Consider the following 16321-nt stretch of genomic DNA (forward strand, 5'->3'; position numbering starts at 1 on the left):
GCAGCAAGTGAACATTTTATCCTCAAAGTTGATGTGTTAGAAGCGGGAAAAATTACCAAGCGTAAGGATTTGAGTGAGTTTGACAAGAGCTAAATTGTGATGGCTAGACGACTGGGTCAGAGCATCTCCAAAACTGAAGCTCTTGTGGGGTGTTCCCGGTCTGCAGAGCACAACAATGAGTTTGAGGTGTTGACTTGGCCTCCAGATTCCCCAGATCTCAATCCACTCGAGCATCTGTGGGATGTGCTGGACAAACAAGTCCGATCCATGGAGGCCCCACCTCACAACTTACAGGACTTAAAGGATCTGCTGCTAACATCTTGGTGCTAGATACCATGGCACACCTTCGGGGGTCTAGTGGAGTCCATGCCTCAACTGGTCAGGGCTGTTTTGGCAGCAAAAGGGGGACCAACACAATATTAGTAAGGTGTATGTAGTAATGCTTGTGCCTTAATGTGTTCTTTCACCCTCATGGTTTGGTGTAACTGTTGTTCCTGCTACTTTCAGGTTGTCCTGCAAGTCTTTAAGAGACTTTCTATTACTGTTCTCAGCATTAGTCTAAGAATATGTTGTGGAAATGTGTGTTGCTCATCTTTCCAGGAACAATTCCATCCAGTTCATCCACTAAATAGTAAATTAAATGCCATGAACTTGATTTAATGTACTGATTTAATGTTTTCATGTAAAGCAGGTTCTCAGTTTTCCTGACAGGATTAGCAGATTTCTGTACTAACAATTTCTTGATGTTTGAACTTGTTGGGTAAAAGTTATTTTCCTGGTTCTTTCACATTTAGCTCCAGATAGTTCACATTGTTTGCAAACACAACATTGTATGATCCAAAGTCCTGTTGCAAAGTCCGTCTTATCCCTCACCAGCACATCTTAAACTTCAAAATGCATTCTAAGCACGTAACACATTCCTTCGGCTTTTATTTTGATAAATTAGCTTCTAAGCGAATAAGAATTCACACAGGTCTTTCATGAAGTGTGTAATTACTAGGTGGGGTTTCGGGAACTGATGTGTTCGTTATTAGAGGCTGTGGAATAGTAAGGTCAAAGGCCAAAGCTGGTTTTAGAGGTCAAGCATGTCTGTGGGATGGGAAAACAACATTCTTTGTTGTCCTCTTGTAAAGAAATAAATGATTTTCCTTTATTTTTTGTGTTTTTTAGTTATAATGTCAGGAGCCAATTAGCTGCTTAGTGTTATTCAGCCAATACACGACATAATTTCTCTGCTTTAACCTATAATACCCAACATGCTCATCACACTTGCTATTGTGAGAGAAAAATGTTAATTTACACTAGAAGTATTAATACATAATCAATTACTCCTTAGAAGTTGTAGATATGCTTTGGGCATTTGCCAGTAGTCATAATAAGGGCAGTTGTAGCCTAGAGGTAAAGGTACTGGACTAGAAATCAAAAGGTTGCTGGTTCAAGCCCCACCACTGCCAGGTTACCACTGTTGGGCCCTTGAGCAAGGCCCTTAACCCTCAATTGCTTAGACAATATACTGTCACAGTACTGTAAGTCGCTTTGGATTAAAGCGTCTGCTAAATGCTAAATATTGTTTTATTAACTTTTTTTTCTATTTTATTTATGCATTTTCTCCTAATTCAGCGTAGTCAATTTGTCTTCCCCTGCTGAAGGATCCCTGATTGCAGTCGAGGGTATATTGCTGCTCACACCTCCTCCGACCCGCACGCAGCCCTTGGCGGATCCCTTTTTTTACACATGCACTCTGCACAGGCGCCTCTCTATCTGCTAATCAGGGTCCCCACACTGCGTTTGAAAACATCACTCACATAGTCCGGGCATCCCGCCCTAGCACAACCGTGTCTGCTGGAGGCACTGCCAGTTATGCCCGCTAGATGGCGCCCAGCCGACCGGTGGCAACACTGAGTTTCCAACCAAGGAGTTTAGAATTGCCACTGGGGAGCTTATTATCTGTTGTCATGCTTGATTTTGCATTATCATGGATTTTTTAAAAATAAACTTTAATTGTATTAAGAATCTTATTACTTTAAGATACGGTACCTACAGAACCTACAACATCACACTTATGCATAACTGCTGTTTTTATTGTAACTTTTACAACACAGAACATTTAGCAGCATTTTTGGTTTCACTTACATTCGAGCTGTTGTTCATGTGACACATCTCGCTTTACGGCGTGTCGTCCTAAGTGTCTACAATTGGAAGATGTGGAGGTCAAACGCGATGGACCAATTAGAAACGGGAAACGGTGTAGTTTGTTTTATTTCATAACACCAATGGATTAATCGTTGAGGATGTGAGAGATCTCCAAGCCAGGGCAAGATAGGTTTTTTTTTATCTCAGGTGAGCGATTTATCATTTATAAAGCGATTTTTATTGTGTTTAAACAGTGTTTTTAGATGTGGCAGTAGTAGATGATTTTTTTAAATGCTAAAAGTTGAAGTAGATCAGTGTGTTTTCGGAATTTCTGAATGGCTGTTGCAGATGAGTTGTAGATCAGTGGCACATGTTAATGATGTCATCATAATGATCATTGATGACAGCTGCCAAATGAGCTGGCAATAAATGGCACTCTGCTGGAATGTATCTTCGTGTGTTACTTGCTATACACACAAACAATGGCCTTATGTACATTAAGTGTTATTTACATTAAGCATCAGTATCAACAGCAGCAACAGTATCGGATCGGATTACACGTTTTTTTACTTCCGATATCCGATCCAGTGATTTGGGCCAATATCTGTGCCAGCCCTAATTTTAAGCATATGAGGGCAAAATGTGCCTAATGCCTATATTTAGCAACAGGATTCAAAACATTCAAAACACAATACTGTTCAGCAAGCATTCCAGACTGATACGTGGAACATTTTGTAACCGTTTAAACTCTTTGATTTATTGCTGGAATGTAAAATCAGTTTGGCAGTGACTCATGTAACAAGGTGTTATGAATTTCATTGGTGAAAAGAGATTTAAATAAAACCCATCTGAATAATGCTCTTTTATTTCATTGGCTAGTCGAAACAGATCAGTATTTTAACTTGCGCAACTTGCTTGCTTCCACATGTACAGGTTTTTCCCTCAGAGCTCATAATTCAACTGTTGACATTTTGAACATGAGATTTGTGGGTATACAAATACTGACTGTAGATTATCTGTTGCTCTTTATCCTTTGTCACCCCCTTGCACCCTATGTATTAATTAAAAGTGGGCAATAAAGAAGCCCTATTGACCATATGATGATTGGGTAGTGGACCTTCTCATCACTGGAATGACACTGAAATTGTAATGATTTGGTTGTGAAAATTACTGTAGTATGGATTATGAAGGGCAGCAGTGTTGTTGGGATTTTTAAATACTGTTTAAACTTGCTGGCCTCTTTATTGGGAACACATTTGCTGTTAGTGCTTGTAGTAGGTGTACAGTTAGAGGCACTCTAACTCACTCACTCACTCACTCACTTTCTTAACCGCTTAAACAATTACATTCTGGAATGTAATGTAATGAATTAAATTCATTGCTGGAGCCTATCCCAGCTTTTCAATGGGCGCAAGGCACACAGTAACACCCTGGACGGGGCGGCAGTCCATCACAGGGCAGATTTACCCATTTACCTATAGGGCAATTCAGTGTCTCCAATTAACCTGACTGCATGTTTTTGGACTGTGGGAGGAAACCGGAGCTTCAGGAGGAAACCCACGCAGACAGGGGGAGAACATGCAAACTCCGCACAGAAAGGACCCAGACCGCCCCGCCCGGGGATCGAACCCAGGACCTTCTTGCTGTGAGGCGACGGTGCTACCCACCGAGCTACCGTGCTTTCATGAGCAGTGTAGTATGATTAATACCAACATGTGAACTCTGCTATAAAGGCCTGATTTCTGATGTGCTGTAGAGATGTTTGTACGTTAAACAGGTTCTAATACAGGTTCTGTGCACAAGACTATAAGAATTATTTCAAGCCTTACTGAAAGAGTGTTTAAGTTTGTGCCAAGCTTCTTCCATTTTAAAATAATTAAAAGCACTGTGATCTTAGGCCCAGTTACAGGTGCTTAGGTGTAGATTGATGTGTAAAAATGGCAATATCCATTCAAAGTCTAATCCACAACACAACAATTTGTGCCAAAACTCAAGCGCTTAAAACATTTTATTACAGTCTAAATGCAAGTTTAAGCAAATCAGGCATTTAATTGATCCATTAATTTTTCCGTGTTGTTGCTGTTGCTGTTCAAATTGAATTCTTTGTTTCAGGTTGTGTGGGAACTGCCACTGGGCATGCTCTGTTTACAATGCTGTCACGACACTGTATATTGTGCAATATTGTTTGTTTTCATTAAAGAACTTAATGCATTTATGGACAGGCTGCCAGACGAGGTTGTGATTTGTAGCAAGAGTAGATAGCAGGTTGAGAGGAGCCTGGAGAGATGGAGGTATGCATTGGAGAGAAGAGAAATGAAAATAAGCTGGAGTAAAACATCTAAGAATGGGGGGGGGGGGGGGGGGGGGGGGGTGGAAAGGAGCATTTGCAAGAACCTGAGCTGCTGAAAGAGTTTTAGCCACAGTGTCACATCTTACACTTATTATAAATAATTACAGTGGTACCTTGAAACTCGACGTCAATTGGTTCTGGGACTGGCGTTGACTTTAAAAGGCGTTGAGTTTCAAGGTATTTTTCCCATAAGGATGTATGGAAAACCTGTTAATGTGTTCCATGGTCCCGTGGACTTGCATATATTTTAGGCTAATGTAAAATAATGGGGTTGTTTTTGACACTTATACACTAAAAATAACACAAATATAATATAAAAACACTGAAACTCAAAGCTGATTCTTACAATTTCTCAGAACCCTGAGCTGTAACACAAGTTTAAAAGTGAAACAGTGAGGAAAATCCAGCTAAACACAGATACATGTGGAGCTTTCAAGCAAATTTGAATTGAATTAAAGTTATTCCACACAAATGCAGATTCGTCTCATATTCGCACTTTGATGACGTTTTACCGCATCGCTCAAGCCAAGCGCTGAACAAAATGACTGTTCATTGTTAATTTGAAATTAAATAAATAAATATTTTAAAAACAAACTGAACACGCTGACTTTAAGGGAAATGTTGAGTTTAAGGGTACACATTTCTCGACGACGGGCGTTGAGTTTCAAAGATTTTGAGTTTAGGGGACGTTGAGTTACAAGGTACCACTGTATAATATAGTATAACACTGTATGAAGAGCCAAAAGTGATGTAACTGTAAAAGATGTATTATAAGATGTATTATAATGTCACTGACAATCACATAGAGAGCAAAATTAGCCCTCCTATTAGTCCAGAACTAGCTAACCAAGCAGTAGCCTAGTGGTTAAGGTACTGGATAAGTAACCGGAAGATCGCTGGTTCAAGCCCCAACACTGCCAGGTTGCTGCTGTTGGGCCCTTGAGCAAGGCCCTTAACCCTCAATTGCTCACACTGTATACTGTCATTTTGGATAAAAGCATCTGCTAAATGCTGAAAATGTAATGTAAACGTAATCTTGCATATGTAAGATCATGTTGGGAGTGTTTCAAACCCCCCTCAAAATGAGTTATTTTGATAGTTATATGTGGTTCCTCCTTGGTTCTTCTATGACATTGTAGCATAAATCGCTTCTGACAAATAATTATGTTTAGTGGGTGAGATCTGGCATTTAATACATTTAAAAAAAATTACATTTTAAAATCTAAAAATAGATGCACGCTTTTCACACTTTTGGATATTCATTTGTAGTAAATGATGCTATAAATATGCAGAACATTATTCCTGTGTTAAAAATGAAGCCTGGTTAATAATAATTTTAAAAAAAAACTAAAATTGTATGCAAATCTCAGTAAGTAAAAGATGTTTTTCTTACTTTAATTAAATAGAAACTAATTTACTAATCAAATCATTAATTTTACTGCTTTAATGTTGCATTTGCATTTTTATTGTCATTTAAATGCTTTTTTTTAATTTTTTTATTTTATTGTTCCATTGCTCTCATTTGTAAAGCAGTTTGAAAGAATGCTAAATAATAAAATGTATATTATTATATAATTTCACCCATCTCTGCTGAATTAGAGTAGATGAAATTTTTACTTTAAACTACTAGCATGATCATTAACAATAAAGGTGTATGGGTGTCCAGCTTTCCTACAAGAATTAAACATACCTGTGTTTTAGAACCTCCTCCAAGACTGAACATGTCACTCTAATGGTATTTTCCCTGCTGGCATTGTCTGCCCCTCTCCTCTGGTCACACATCTGTAGGTTTAGACAAAACAGTCAGAGCTAATGTCTTCCAAAACGTGTTCATATCTGACATACCTCCCTTTTCCCATGCTAGTGTGGAAGTGGCTAAAATGTTCTCAACAGGGTCACAGGGGGTCATTTAGAGAAGTGTTTCACTTTAACAGATACTGGGCACCCAAACGACTTCTGCCCTTCATTCATCACCTAGACTCAGACCTGTGTGTGCTTCTCTGAGTATGGGAAAACTTCAGTAGTTAATCAGACTTCATTAAGGACCATTCTATATATGAAAATATTTATTTCACATTTTCCAAAAATAAGATGGTAGAATGACCAAAAAGTAAGATAGTAGTTTGAAATTCTCATTTTAAGTACCTCAATGAGCAGAGAAAGTAGCTGATAAACAATAGTTTAACATTTTATATAGTTCATTTCTGAAGGCTGAACCTAAGGAAGGTCCTGTTAAATATGAACTGGACATATGATTTCCTTTACCAAGTCTGATCATTTGCACAAAACACTACTCTCACAAACACTCCAATTTAAAAAAACTCCAACTGAAGTGACACCATGTTTACATATGCCATGCTACAAGATGCAGCAGGTGTTTTTGACAACTCTTATTTTTAATTTCTTATATAGTAAGTAACTGCTTTGCTGTCTATTACATTTGTTTACATGATAAACTGATTACATACCAGCTAATGTAAATTCTAATGCAAGTTTTGCCATAATCAAAATGCTAAACTGTATGCAAACATGCTTTGGTGCTGATAGATATGAATTATAGTATAGTATTAGGGTCATTAAGTTACAGAAAGTGATTTACAGCACATAGTAAAGTGTACCTTACAGATTCTCACTGATCTTACTGATTAGGTAGAATTTCAAGTGCTTTTCATATATTCAAGCCGTTTGAAAGTTCATGAGTACAGCAGCTGGTTAATAGAGGGCCAATAAAACCACTTCTACATGACTCTGATCTGACCAGTGTCCTGACCTCACTAAACCAAGCGATCAGCAGCATCTGGTCTTTTGGGAAAGAACCTCCACTCTACAGGTGCTCCTTTAGCTGTGATAGCCTGTCTGAGACTTATCTGTGTATAAATGAATAGGTCAGTGCTCACTAAACGACCATAAACTTCAACCTCAGGCGCCTGCTGTTGATAAACCATTGTAAACCACAACATAAGTGATTCATCCTTGAATAGTGATTGAGTAATTTAGTTTTGACTGAGTCTGCCAATGTTGTGTCTTACTTGCTTTCAACTGGAAAAGCAAGTCTAGTGGAGTCCATGCCTCGACAAGTCAGGGTGTTTTGCCAGCAAAAGGGGGACCAACACAATATTAGGATGGTGGTTGGTATATATATACTATCTATATAATCTTTTGCTGACATGAGCTATAATTGTAACTGGTTCAGTGTTTACTAGAGGACTCGACTATTTGTAGGATTGTGGATCAGCCATTGAAGGGCTTCTGGCATTGCTCTGTTAAATGGGTTTTATGACGCCACACCCATTTCTTTGTCCATTAATGATTCTCAAAGCAAGGGGCCTTTCGAGGGCCACCTTTGGGCCAGGTGAAAATCATCATAATCAGTGTCAAAGTCCAAACTGTGTCCCACTGATCACCACAGTTGTTGAACGAACATAGTCTCTCAATAGAGACTGTATAAATTCACCCAAACTAACTTTTCAACTCTCATTACAAACTTCACAAGAAATCCAACAGCAATCCAATCCAATTTGACTCACCTCTCACCAGCCAGGCTTTAATGAGATGGTCCTTTTGTTTCAGCAATCACACCCCATGCGTGGAATGTGTCCCCCGGGCTCTGCACCCCAATTATAAGCACTGATTTGGGTAAAGTGCACTTGAGCGGGTCAGTCCATTGACATGACTGATTGGCCCCCTGCAGGACTGTGGATGTTTTGGTGAGTTGTATAAAGGCCAGTCTCGAGCCCTGCCTTCATTAGTGATCCGGCAGCAAACAACAGGACACAAAAGTGACACATTCCATGAATTACGAGGGGAGAGGAAAAAACTAGAAATGCAAAGAGAAGTTGAACTAGAGAATAATAGTCAAAGGTGACAACATTTGGTCAACTTTTAAACATTTAAATATATTTTAAAATGTCACATTACTACTAAGTATGGATATGTTCAAGTCACAATGCTTTAAAAATAATTCTACATTTACAAACATTTAATTGCCTCTGTTTTGAATATGGGCGGCACAGTGGCTTAGTGGCTTAGTGGGTAGCACTGTCGCCTCACAGCAAGAAGGTCCTGGGTTTGATCCCCAGGCAGGGTGGTCCAGGTCCTTTCTGTGCAGAGTTTGCATGTTCTCCCCGTGTCTGCGCGGGTTTCCTCCCACAGTCCAAAAACATGCAGCCAGGTTAATTGGAGACACTTAATTGCCCTATAAGTGAATGGATGTGTGTGTGTGTGTGTGTGTGTGTGTGTATGTATATATATATATATATACAGGGGTTGGACAAAATAACTGAAACACCTGTCATTTTAGTGTGGGAGGTTTCATGGCTAAATTGGACCAGTCTGGTGGCCAATCTTCATTAATTGCACATTGCACCAGTAAGAGCAGAGTGTGAAGGTTCAATTAGCAGGGTAAGAGCACAGTTTTGCTCAAAATATTGCAATGCACACAACATTATGGGTGACATACCAGAGTTCAAAAGAGGACAAATTGTTGGTGCACGTCTTGCTGGCGCATCTGTGACCAAGACAGCAAGTCTTTGTGATGTATCAAGAGCCACGGTATCCAGGGTAATGTCAGCATACCACCAAGAAGGACAAACCACATCCAACAGGATTAACTGTGGACGCAAGAGGAAGCTGTCTGAAAGGGATGTTCGGGTGCTAACCCAGATTGCAGAATTAAATGTGCACCTCAACTCTCCTGTTTCCACCAGAACTGTCCGTCGGGAGCTCCACAGGGTCAATATACACGGCCGGGCTGCTATAGCCAAACCTTTGGTCACTCGTGCCAATGCCAAACGTCGGTTTCAATGGTGCAAGGAGCGCAAATCTTGGGCTGTGGACAATGTGAAACATGTATTGTTCTCTGATGAGTCCACCTTTACTGTTTTCCCCACATCTGGGAGAGTTACGGTGTGGAGAAGCCCCAAAGAAGCGTACCACCCAGACTGTTGCATGCCCAGAGTGAAGCATGGGGGTGGATCAGTGATGGTTTGGGCTGCCATATCATGGCATTCCCTTGGCCCAATACTTGTGCTAGATGGGCGCGTCACTGCCAAGGACCACCGAACCATTCTGGAGGACCATGTGCATCCAATGGCGGTGCCGTGTATCAGGATGACAATGCACCAATACACACAGCAAGACTGGTGAAAGATTGGTTTGATGAACATGAAAGTGAAGTTGAACATCTCCCATGGCCTGCACAGTCACCAGATCTAAATATTATTGAGCCACTTTGGGGTGTTTTGGAGAAGCGAGTCAGGAAACGTTTTCCTCCACCAGCATCACGTAGTGACCTGGCCACTATCCTGCAAGAAGAATGGCTTAAAATCCCTCTGACCACTGTGCAGGACTTGTATATGTCATTTCCAAGACGAATTGACGCTGTATTGGCCGCAAAAGGAGGCCCTACACCATACTAATAAATTATTGTGGTCTAAAACCAGGTGTTTCAGTTATTTTGTCCAACCCCTGTATATATACAGTGTATCACAAAAGTGAGTACACCCCTCACATTTCTGCAGATATTTAAGTATATCTTTTCATGGGACAACACTGACAAAATGACACTTTGACACAATGAAAAGTAGTCTGTGTGCAGCTTATATAACAGTGTACATTTATTCTTCCCTCAAAATAACTCAATATACAGCCATTAATGTCTAAACCACCGGCAACAAAAGTGAGTACACCCCTTAGTGAAAGTTCCTGAAGTGTCAATATTTTGTGTGGCCACCATTATTTCCCAGAACTGCCTTAACTCTCCTGGGCATGGAGTTTACCAGAGCTTCACAGGTTGCCACTGGAATGCTTTTCCACTCCTCCATGACGACATCACGGAGTTGGCGGATATTCGAGACTTTGCGCTCCTCCACCTTCCGCTTGAGGATGCCCCAACGATGTTCTATTGGGTTTAGGTCTGGAGACATGCTTGGCCAGTCCATCACCTTTACCCTCAGCCTCTTCAATAAAGCAGTGGTCGTCTTAGAGGTGTGTTTGGGGTCATTATCATGCTGGAACACTGCCCTGCGACCCAGTTTCCGGAGGGAGGGGATCATGCTCTGCTTCAGTATTTCACAGTACATATTGGAGTTCATGTGTCCCTCAATGAAATGTAACTCCCCAACACCTGCTGCACTCATGCAGCCCCAGACCATGGCATTCCCACCACCATGCTTGACTGTAGGCATGACACACTTATCTTTGTACTCCTCACCTGATTGCCGCCACACATGCTTGAGACCATCTGAACCAAACAAATTAATCTTGGTCTTATCAGACCATAGGACATGGTTCCAGTAATCCATGTCCTTTGTTGACATGTCTTCAGCAAACTGTTTGCGGGCTTTCTTGTGTAGAGACTTTAGAAGAGGCTTCCTTCTGGGGTGACAGCCATGCAGACCAATTTGATGTAGTGTGCTGCGTATGGTCTGAGCACTGACAGGCTGACCCCCCACCTTTTCAATCTCTGCAGCAATGCTGACAGCACTCCTGCGCCTATCTTTCAAAGACAGCAGTTGGATGTGACGCTGAACACGTGCACTCAGCTTCTTTGGACGACCAACGCGAGGTCTGTTCTGAGTGGACCCTGCTCTTTTAAAACGCTGGATGATCTTGGCCACTGTGCTGCAGCTCAGTTTCAGGGTGTTGGCAATCTTCTTGTAGCCTTGGCCATCTTCATGTAGCGCAACAATTCGTCTTTTAAGATCCTCAGAGAGTTCTTTGCCATGAGGTGCCATGTTGGAACTTTCAGTGACCAGTATGAGAGAGTGTGAGAGCTGTACTACTAAATTGAACACACCTGCTCCCTATGCACACCTGAGACCTAGTAACACTAACGAGTCACATGACATTTTGGAGGGAAAATGACAAGCAGTGCTCAATTTGGACATTTAGGGGTGTAGTCTCTTAGGGGTGTACTCACTTTTGTTGCCGGTGGTTTAGACATTAATGGCTGTATATTGAGTTATTTTGAGGGAAGAATAAATTTACACTGTTATATAAGCTGCACACAGACTACTTTTCATTGTGTCAAAGTGTAATTTTGTCAGTGTTGTCCCATGAAAAGATATACTTAAATATCTGCAGAAATGTGAGGGGTGTACTCACTTTTGTGATACACTGTATATACTGTATATATACAGTATATATATATACAGTATATATATATATATATATATGTGTGTGTGTCTGCCCTGCGATGGACTGGCGTCCCATCCAGGGTGTTACTGTGTGCCTTGTGCCCATTGAAAAGCTGGGATAGGCTCCAGCACTCACAATCTTGGTCATTAAAGAAAACATTAAGAGAACCTCTTCTCTTAGTAGATTAAAACATTTTTCCAAGAATTTGATTTATTTTAAAACCAAAGTCATCCAATACCCATATTTCCCTTAAATAGCAATTGCAAGGACTGCAGGTGAATGCTTTCTAAAAATATATAATAGTATTTTATATCATTGTAACGGAATTTTAACCCACACACACTTGAAGGGATTTTGGGCACCTACTGCTTCAATGCTTAGTACAAAATTCTGATCTTAACTCCACTCCGGTGGCTAAGTGGTGTCGCCTCACAGCAAGAAGGTCCTGGGTTCGATTCCCAGGTGTGGCGGGCCGGGTCTTTTCTGTGTGGAGTTTGCATGTTCTCCCCGTGTCTGCGTGGGTTTCCTGCGGGTTCTCCGGTTTCCTCCCACAGTCCACAGACATGTAAGTAAGGTGAATTGGAGACACTAAATTGTCTCACATGCAGTGAGAAAATCTGGGGGGGGCAGTGAGAAAATCTGGGGGGTAATGTCCACCCCGGCGCCCCCATAGCGCCGACCCTGCTTGTGTTACTTTAGTTTCGCCCTAAGCCGGATTCGAACCTAGGGCAGAAAAATATACACGCTGCGCTCTGTCCACGGCGCTACTCAAACAGCAGTGTACTAAGCAGGTTGTTATGCTGATACGTATAACCTGCGCACACACAGCGTTACTAAGACTAAAAGTGAATACTACTTAAAATAATAACCAAACACTTTCTAATTCCCACAGTAGCCCTGTCCAGCAAGCTCATGGCCTGGTGTCTACAAACTATTGGCCACGTAGAGTATACATGTTTGTTTTTTGTGGTAATTTTGCACACGTAAACACACTGACTAACTGTTCTTATTACTACTGTCTCCAATGTTCTTACACTTATTTATGCAACATCCCTGTCCAGGTGTCTCTGTCCTGAGAAAGTAATTAGTGCTGAAGTTGAAAGGAGAGACCACTTACAGGACCAGCTCATGTTTCTCTTGTTACTGCTGGGACACTCACCAAAGAAGCCAATAAGGAATTTAACAGAGAGGACTCTTTAGATTCCAACAGACCTTCTAGAGTGGTGCTGGATTACAGGTTATTTAAATCCAACACCATCAACCGAAAGGGAAAACAAATAAGAGAATATATTGCCTAGAGCCACAAATGTAATGTACGAGGGTTCTTTAAAAAGTTTCCACACTTGTTTAAACTCCATTTATTAAGAACTTCAAACACAAATGACTTCACTTTTCTACAGTCGCCTTCCGATGCATTTTTCCATCACATCATCATCACATGAAAATCTTCTTCCCCTTAAAGATTCTTTGAGCGTCCAAAAAAGTGGAAATCAAATGGCGTCATTTAGCGAACTCTGTGTACTTACAGAAATGCGTCTGTAGTGCTGAAAGAGGCAGCCATTAAGCAGTAACAGGTTAACCTGAACTCTAAAGCCATATAGGCTATAACTCATTTTATGCCAAACAAACCTTTTATGTTCACAGAGTGCTCTCCAATCACACAAAGTTCCATGTCATATCACACTACTTCCTGCTGTAACCAAATCATTTAAGATTCAGGGTCTTCTGTAAGGTGAGAATGTGGTGTATGGTATCTGGTTTTATTCTTGAGAAACAGCTTTGCTTCTACACCATGTTAGTTTAAATATTTTAGATGATCGTTGTACAGAATGTAACCGTTCAAGTAAGATGAGACACAGCAGTTTGGTTATTTCCCTTGCTGGATTTGGAGGCTGTGATCAGTGGATCATTATTTCCTTTACTCTTTAAATAAATGAAAGATGATTTAGGATTTGTATGAAAGTATTCCAAGGGGTAAATGAAAGGGGTTTTAAATGAAAGTATTGCCCAGATCTGATTTGCTTCTTATTATCAATAAATTTCAACAGGTTTTATAGGGATGTAACGAGGCACCACAAGGCAGTTAAAAATCGGTGCACGTGCCACAATTTGAATCGGTAATTCATGTAAAATGAATCGATAATCACTTTAAACAGCTATTCACCTCGCCTGGTTGACATCACTACACAGAGTTGTACAGGATTTTCCAGCCAAATTTATTTATTTACTTTATTTGTATTATAAGAGAAATAATAAAAGGAAACTTTGTCATAATTTGTCTTCAGTTTAGAAAAAAACAATATTTTGTTATACCTAGCATTGTAAAAAGTGTGTATACAGTATGTAATTAATGAAAAACTGACTAGTGTGCTGTTATAGATAATATCAACAAAATCAACACCAAAATGGTGTAACTTTGCCCCAATGCAAAGTGAATGGTCAGTTATTACCTCAAAGCAAACTGATGCATATTTGTGAAAGATGATGCATGTTGTTTTAATATTTATTGTAATGTATTAGTCCATCCATCTGTTTATCCATTAATCCATCCATCCATCAGTTCATCCATCCATCCGTTTATGCATCCATCCATCCAACCAACAAACCATCCATCCATCCATCCAACCAACCAACAAACCATCCATCCAACCAACCAACCAACCATCCACAGCTAGAAGAACACCTTTATTTGTTTGTTTATTATGATTTTAATGTCATGTTTTACACTTTGGTTACTTACATTCATGACAGGAACAGTAGTTACTCATTACAAACAAAGTTTATCTGTTCACAAGGTAATATCAAACACAGTCTTGGACAATTAAGTGTCTCCAATTCACCTCACTTGCATGTCTTTGGACTGTGGGAGGAAACCGGAGCACCCGGAGGAAACCCACACGGACACTGTAAGAACATGCAAACTCCACACAGAAAGGACCCGGAACCCAGGACCTTCTTGCTGTGAGGCGACAGTGCTACCCACTGAGCCACCGTGCCGCCCTCACCTTTTTGGTCATATATACATATACACTTGTACAGTACAAGGAAATTCTTTTCTTTAGCTGGGGTCAGAGTGCAGGGTCAGCCATTGTATGGCACCCCTGGAGCAGACAGGGTTAAGGGCCTTGCTCAAAAGCCCAACAGTTGTTGAATAGCGGAGCCTGAATTCGAACCAACAATCTTCCGATTGATAGCCCAAAGCTCTACCCACTGGGCTACCACTGTCCCTAGCTACAACTACACTGACCAGTTGCAACATTTGGATTCCAAATATCCAAATATTGCCAAATATAGATGTATATAATCTTAAATATAAAGGACAGTTAATGTGAAAGGTTTGCATACTTTGATAAGGGTTTCCAAGCTTATCCACAAAGGGTCAATGTGACTGAAGGTTTACATACAGGCAGATGATCCACCTGGTACAACAACCACTAACTGGTGGAATCAGGTGTGCTTTGTGTATTTTAAGAAAAAACACAATATATTTATTAAAACTTATGAAATCAACTGTTTGTATGTAAATTATTTTGTCACAAAAAAAGTTGCAGAAATCTTAAAAATTCCAAGAATGTCAGAATACAGGCTGCTTAAAAGTATCTTTGGACTTGATTTATTTTTGCATCACAGGGTAATTTGTCAACTTCCATTTCATAGAAAATACAAAGTACCAAGATCTGTCCTTAATCCTCACCAGCATGATGATGTATCTACAAGAGATATTTGTGGTTTCTGTAATAAATCAGGATTACTCGGTTTGATTTATTGGTTTTTGCATTAGTCTGTGTGTGCTATGTGAGTCATGTGTTTGGCGCTCAGCTTCACTGAGGGACTTCTCAAAGCTACTTCATTCAGACGTATGTTTGTCCACCCCTCGTCCTTCTCCTGCTTAACCCAGGAGAAAAAAACCTCACTGTTTTGTTTCTGTTTAAAGGAGCTGTCACATGCTCATCACTCACTGAGAGAAACAAACAGAACCTCAGCAATAGTCACCAATCACAGCCATACTGAGCCTCACATACTGAAGATTGTATTCCAGAAGCTTGTGTAAAATGCTCTGCTTAACAGCAGAAAAGGGGCTCGGTTTTACGCCAGTGTTCCTGCCTTTTATTGGGAATATAATGAAGCTTTTCACACTGTCTGCAGAGGTGGAGCTACAAGACAGACAAGACAGCCAATTGCTTGGGTACCTGAGCAGTCAGTGGCTCCTACAGGCTCTTGAGTCAAATGTCAGAAATTAGGATGACTGATGTAAACCAAGCTCCTCTGTAAAGCAATGAATAAAACATGCTATAGTGCCGAATTGACGTTTTAAAGAAAAATTGTGACATTTCTGGTACAAATCTCAGGTTTTCCCAAAGTGTCGGGCCTCAACTTGGTCAACGTTGTACAGCATCATGCAGAAACAATGTCCAGAACTTTGTGTGATTCAATCATGTCCAAGATAGATCTGTGAATTCTCCAGGCCTTGTTATCTCCCCTAATATTACCCATATGGTACGTGCATGTACGCAAACTATGACATATATATAAGGACCTGTGATTAACATATTATCTGAGAAATATATATATATATATACACACACACACACACGAAAGATGTTACTTTGCTGCCCCCTTGTGAGGAAGCTGCAGAACAAAGTCTAAACACAAAACATGAGACATGATAAATTAGAAAAAAAACCCAATAATGTGCACATT

The sequence above is a fragment of the Trichomycterus rosablanca genome, chromosome 17 (genome assembly GCF_030014385.1).
Source record: "Trichomycterus rosablanca isolate fTriRos1 chromosome 17, fTriRos1.hap1, whole genome shotgun sequence".
Lineage (NCBI taxonomy): Eukaryota > Metazoa > Chordata > Actinopteri > Siluriformes > Trichomycteridae > Trichomycterus > Trichomycterus rosablanca.